Source organism: Hylobates moloch, unplaced genomic scaffold (genome assembly GCF_009828535.3).
Source record: "Hylobates moloch isolate HMO894 unplaced genomic scaffold, HMol_V3 SCAFFOLD_24, whole genome shotgun sequence".
In the NCBI taxonomy this organism is placed as follows: Eukaryota; Metazoa; Chordata; class Mammalia; order Primates; family Hylobatidae; genus Hylobates; species Hylobates moloch.
In genome coordinates this window covers 28,616,966-28,623,135 of record NW_026652299.1, presented here as the reverse complement: position 1 = coordinate 28,623,135, position 6,170 = coordinate 28,616,966, and positions in this window count along the sequence as shown.

Sequence of the window (6,170 nt, the reverse complement as noted above, 5' to 3'; positions counted from 1 at the left end):
TTTTTTTTTTTTTTTTTTTTTTTTTTTTGAGACGGAGTCTGGCTCTGTCCCCCAGGCTGGAGTGTAGTGGCAACATCTTGGCTCACTGCAAGCTCCACCTCCCAGGTTCACGCCATTCTCCTGCCTCAGCCTCCCGAGTAGCTGGGATTACAGACGTGTGCCACCTCACCCGGCTAATTTTTTGTATTTTTAGTAGAGACGGGGTTTCACCATGTTCGCCAGGATGGTCTCGATCTCCAAAGTGCTGGGATTACAGGCGTGAGCCACCGTGCCCGGCCTGATACGCTACTTCTTGACTGCAACTTTGATTTCTTTATAATTTTCATTTTTGTTCATTTTTAATTTGTTTATTCTACATATATTTTTTATTTCTATTTCTGGTCATACATAATGATCTTTTCCATAGTTTGTACTCACTCTTTCTGCCATAAATATGTTACAGGTAAGCACGTGTGCATGCACACACACACACACATACACATACACAGACTTTCAAATCTTAACTATACACAGGTTTTAAGGCAAGGGCTTCCTACCTTCTCTATAATTCTATTCAAACCTCACAAAAATACTATTTCTGAGGGGAATTCGATACGGAAACAGAGATAAGTAAAATAAAGTAAGTTACTCAATGTCATTTAGCTGGAATTTATCAGAACAAAATTTTAAACTCAAGATCTTCTATGTCCAGAGCCATGCTACCGTTAACCTCCCCTGACAGAGATTAAGGACTTTCAGAATTCCTTCTTTAGATATCATGAGCAATGCTTAAATAATCATTTATATTGTTTATGGCATCATTTACTAAAGAGTAAGTTGATGTGTGTTGGCAAGGAACTGTAATGTTATCTGGTTTCTAACAGCTTCATTTCTGTAAAGTTGAAATGAATAGCAACTGAAATTCTTAAAAAAAGCTAAGTCAGTTGCTAAAAAATTTCTACATACAAAAATGAAATGGATATTTAGATTTAGTGTACACTTGTTATTGATCTTGTATTTTCCTGTCACTCTTCGCTAAAATACTTTATGTTTACGAACATGGTGATGATAATCTAGCAAATTCACTGTGCTGAGTAGATGTAAGTCTTGTCCATTTTATTCTTTCTCTCAGAGAAATAATTCCCTTTGAAGTTGATATATAGGTAAAACAAGTTAAGGAGATGAGACATGAAAGAAACTAAGGGGAATTCTGAGAGTCATTTGCTTTGACAGCCAAACTGAATAGTGGACATTAATATAAATTGTGTTCTAACATGAGTGAACAATGAAAGATTTAAACACACACACATAGAGGGAGAGGGAGAGAGGAGATATATATATATATATATATATATATATATATATATATTTTCACCCTTCATACCTAACTATTAAAAGAAAACTCAGCTGACATAACATTACTATGTTATATGTATGCTAATGTCTTTGCTCTTTCAAATCTGTTTATTTTGCTTTTGCATCAAATGTCCCTATCCTCATAGTTGTCTAACCAAATCTTTCCCATCTTTCAAGAAATTTCTCAGCAGTTAAATGTCCATCATCTTTTAGTGGATTTTCAAAATCCCTAGGTTTTTTCTCCCATGAGCCTGATATATTTGCAGATATATTTGCAGTCATCATCTAACTACCATTTAATATGGTGGCTGGTATAGGCCGTCTCAGCATCAGTTATTGTCTATTATACTTGACCAGCATTAGATTGAATCATCACTGCGATTTTCATCTGCTTGAGTGTAAACTCCCAGAGGATGGGGACTTTTCGATTTCACTAAAGATAATGTACATAATGGACATTGCTGACCAATTGTTTAAAGTGTACTAATAAAAGGAGACTAAAATGTTTGTAGATGTGCTTCCTACATGTATCTTGTGGGTAATGATGGTTGATTACAAACAGTACCACAAAAACTGCATGTCCAGCTCTCTGTACAAATTTAAACTATTTTCACACTAGTCCTAATCAAAATATAAACTTTTATTAATCAGCCAGGAGAAAATTCAGTGCTTCTACTTAGTAGTGCTACCGCTGATGAGGTTTTGTTTTCTTTTCTTTAAGACAGCAGTTTTTAAATTTTTGTTTTTCTGCACAAAATCTTCAACAGGTGGGGAGCTAAATTCTTCAAATCTTCATGTGAAAGATAAAAACACAAAATCAGTGAAGTTAAATAGTATATCCAAAATAGCAGTTAGTCAATTAAAGCAATAAAAATAGGACCAAATAATGTTTTGCAGCATTTCATCACCTGGTGAAAAGTCTGCTGGCTAGATGTTGGTAGCCACAGGTCTCATTTGCTCTCTTTGGTTCAGTAAAACACAGCTAAAATGAAGTTCAACTATTTCTTCCTTTCTTCTTCTTCATTGTTGTGTTGTTGTTGTTGGTGGTGGTGGTGGTGGGTGTGTGTTTGTGCGTGTGTGTGTGTGTGTGTTAAAATGTCACTATTTTAAATCATTATGAGACTAGATTACAATTTCGTGGGAAAAAAGTCTCCTCCAAGATCATGGAGAACTGAAACTTTGCATTGCTTTTTTCTACTGGCAGATGCCATCCCAAATTTTCTGTATGTGTCTGCATGTGTGTGTGCATATTATCATTTTAATTTTTAATTTCTCAGACTCCAACTTTGAGTGTTTTTATTAGACATGGATATTTTGTGTGCTGTCAAAATAGAAATAAATTCTCCTGTAGCACACCAGTTGTTCCTTTTCCTCATAAGAAATTATCAAATCTTTCTTCAAGCTAAACACAATACTGTCATATTTAATGTTAGTCTATTGAAAATAAAGGATGGGTTCTTATTATTACAAGTAAGAATAAAAATGCCTGCCATCTAGAATCTAATATTCTAGAAGAAAACAGAGCAGCATGTCATATCTGGGTGTTTATTTTTTTCCCCGCTATTTTACTTGCAGCTGAGACATTTAGAGAATCCATGAATCATGACATTTTCTGGAATCAATGGACATTTAAAATAACCTAGAATCCACATTTTCCTAACAATTTTGGGCCCAACATCCTTCTCACTGTAACTGTTGATCCTATTTATAAACATATTTTTAAAAAATAATATTATTGTTCCATGATACAGAAATTATTGGGCAATTTTTTAAAATCTTTGTTTTTATTTAACTATGAAATGAGAATAAGATAGTACTTATCTCGTGATATTGTTCAGTAGATTCATTTTTATTGAACTATAAAGCATACAAAAATCTCTGGAATGCAGCAAAAGTAGTGATGAGAGAAAATTTTATGGAGCTAAACGCCTATCAGAAAAAGTTAGAAAAATCTCTCAAGCATGTGCAGACCTGCCACCACCCAGCTGAGAGCACACATGTGGGATCCACTGCTGCCCCATCAGAGCGCTCTTGCCAGGTACCCCCTTCATAGTGTTGTTGCCAGTGAACTGGTGACACTTCTGCCCCTGTAGACAGTAGGTGCTTAACTTTGAGGGGCCAGAGTACAAAGCTGCAGGCCTAGTCCCAGCCCCTAGGATTAGAGTATGCACCCCAGGAGTGCTGAGCTGAGCCTCGGTCCCTAAAAGCATCCAGAAATAAAGACAATCAACTAAACCAAATTATACCAGAGTCAGTTGCTCCAAGGCCAGACTGTCTTCTTACCTCCAAATGACCCTGCTAGCTCCCCAGCAATTGTTCTTAACCACAATGAATCAATGTGCTCAATAGCACATGGGGCCAAATAGAATCCAGAATCTGGATAGCATAGAAGCTGATTGAAATATAAGAGTAGGCTGAAACCAAATCCAAGGATAACACTAAGCAGCCAAGAGTTGAAAGATGACATAGCCATTTTAAGAAAGAAGAAAGCTGGGCTGGGCGCAGTGGCTCACGCTTGTAATCCCAGCACTTTGGGAGGCCAAGGCGGGAGGATCATGAGGTCAGGAGATCGAGACCACGGTGAAACCCCGTCTCTACTAAAAATACAAAAAAATTAGCCGGGCATGGTGGCGGGTGCCTGTAGTCCCAGCTACTCGGAGAGGCTGAGGCAGGAGAATGGCGTGAACCCAGGAGGCGGAACTTGCAGTGAGCCGAGATCGCGCCACTGCACTCCAGCCTGGGTGACAGAGCGAGACTCTGTCTCAAAAACAAAACAAAAAAAAAAACAAAGAAGAAAGCTGAACTTCTAAAAGTGAAAAATTTACTAAAGGAATTTCATAATTCAGTTGGAAGCAGTAGTAACAGAATAGACCAAGCTGAGACAAGAATCTCAGAGCTCAAAGATTGCTATGTTGAGTCAATGCAGGCAGATAAAAATAAAGAAAACAGAATTTTTAAAAATAAAGAAAACCTCCTAGGAATATGGGATTATGTAAAGAGACAAAACATGCAACTCATTGGCATTCCTAAAAGAGATGGAGAGAGAGCAAGCAACGTGTAAAACACATTTGAAGATGGAAATTTCCCCAACCTTGCTATAGAGGTTCAAGTGCAAATTCAGAGAACTTCTGTGCTATACAGGATGACGACTTCAAGACACAGTCATCAGATTCTCCAAAATTAATGTTGTTAAAATGGCCATATTGCCCAAATAAATGTACAGATTCAATGCTTTTTCTATCAAACTGCTAACATCATTTTTCAAAAAAAAAACTAAAAAAAAAACTATTTTAAAATTAGATGGAACCAAAAAAACAGCCCTAAAATCCAAAGCAATCTTGTGCAAAAGAACAAAGCCAGAGACATCACACTGCCCAACTTCAAACTATATTTGTAAGGCTACAGTAACCAAAACAGCATGGTGATCGTACAGAAACAGATCTATAGACAAATAGAACACAATGGAGAACACAGAAGTAAAGCCACATACCTACATCCATTCAAACTTTGACAAAGTTGACAAAAATAAGCAAAGGGGAAATGACTCGTTATTTAATCAGTGGTGCTTAGATAACTGAAAAGCCACAGAAGAATGAAACTGGGCTCTTACCTTTCATTACATACAAAAATTACCGCAAGTAGGTTAAAGTTTAAATGAAAGCCCTCAAACTATTACAATCTTAGAAGAAAATGTAGGAAACACCATTCTGGGCATCGAACTTGGGAAATAATTTATAGTTAAGTTCTCAAAAGCAATTGCAACAAAAACAAAAATTGACAAGTAGAATTTAATTAAACAAAAGAGCTTCTGTACATAAAAGAAGTATAAACAGAGTAAAGAGACAACCCACATTATGGATTAAAATATTTACCAACTATGCATAGACAAATTCTAATATTCAGGATCTATAAAGAACTTAAACAAATCAACAAGAAAAAAACATAAAATCTTTTTAAAATGTGGGCAAAATACATGAACAGGCACTTCTCAAAAGAAGACATACAAGTGGCCAGAAAACATGAAAAAATACTCCATATCACTAATCCTCAGAGAAATGCAAATCAAAACTATGATGAAATACCATCTCACACCAGTCAAAATGATTATTATTAAAAGTCAAAAAACAAAAGATGCTAATGAGGATGTGTAGAAAAGAGAACACATACACACAGTGAAAAGCAGTTTGAAGATTTTTCAAAGAATCTAAAACAGATCTACCATTCAACTCAGAAATTCCATTACTAGTTATATATCCAAAAGAAAATAAAACATTCTAACAAAAAGACAACTGCATTCATATGTTTATTGCAGCATCACTTAGAATAGTGAAGACCTGGGATCAGTGTAGCTACCCATCAACAGCGGATTGGATTAAGGAAATACTGTACCTATACATCATGGAATACTGCACAGCCATCAAAAAGAATGAAATCATGTTCTTTATAGCAACATGAATGCAGCTGGAGGCCATTTTCCTAAGCAAACTAATGCAGAAACAGAAAACCAAATACCCATGTTCTCACTTATAAGTGGTAGCTGAACATTGAGTACTAGTGGACATAAACATGCCAACAACAATTTGGGACTACCAGAAGGGGGAAGTAAGGAGGAAGGCAAAGGTTACAAAACTGTTAGGTACTATGCTACGACTTGGGTGATGGGGTCATTCATATCCCAATCTCAGCATCACACAACATACCATGTAACAAATATGCACATATACCCCCAAATCTAAAATAAAAGTCGAATTTTTTTTAATGAGAAATAGGAAAACATACAAAATAAATTTTAAAGCATTGGAAACAGTCTATCAATTACACCATTATGATATATA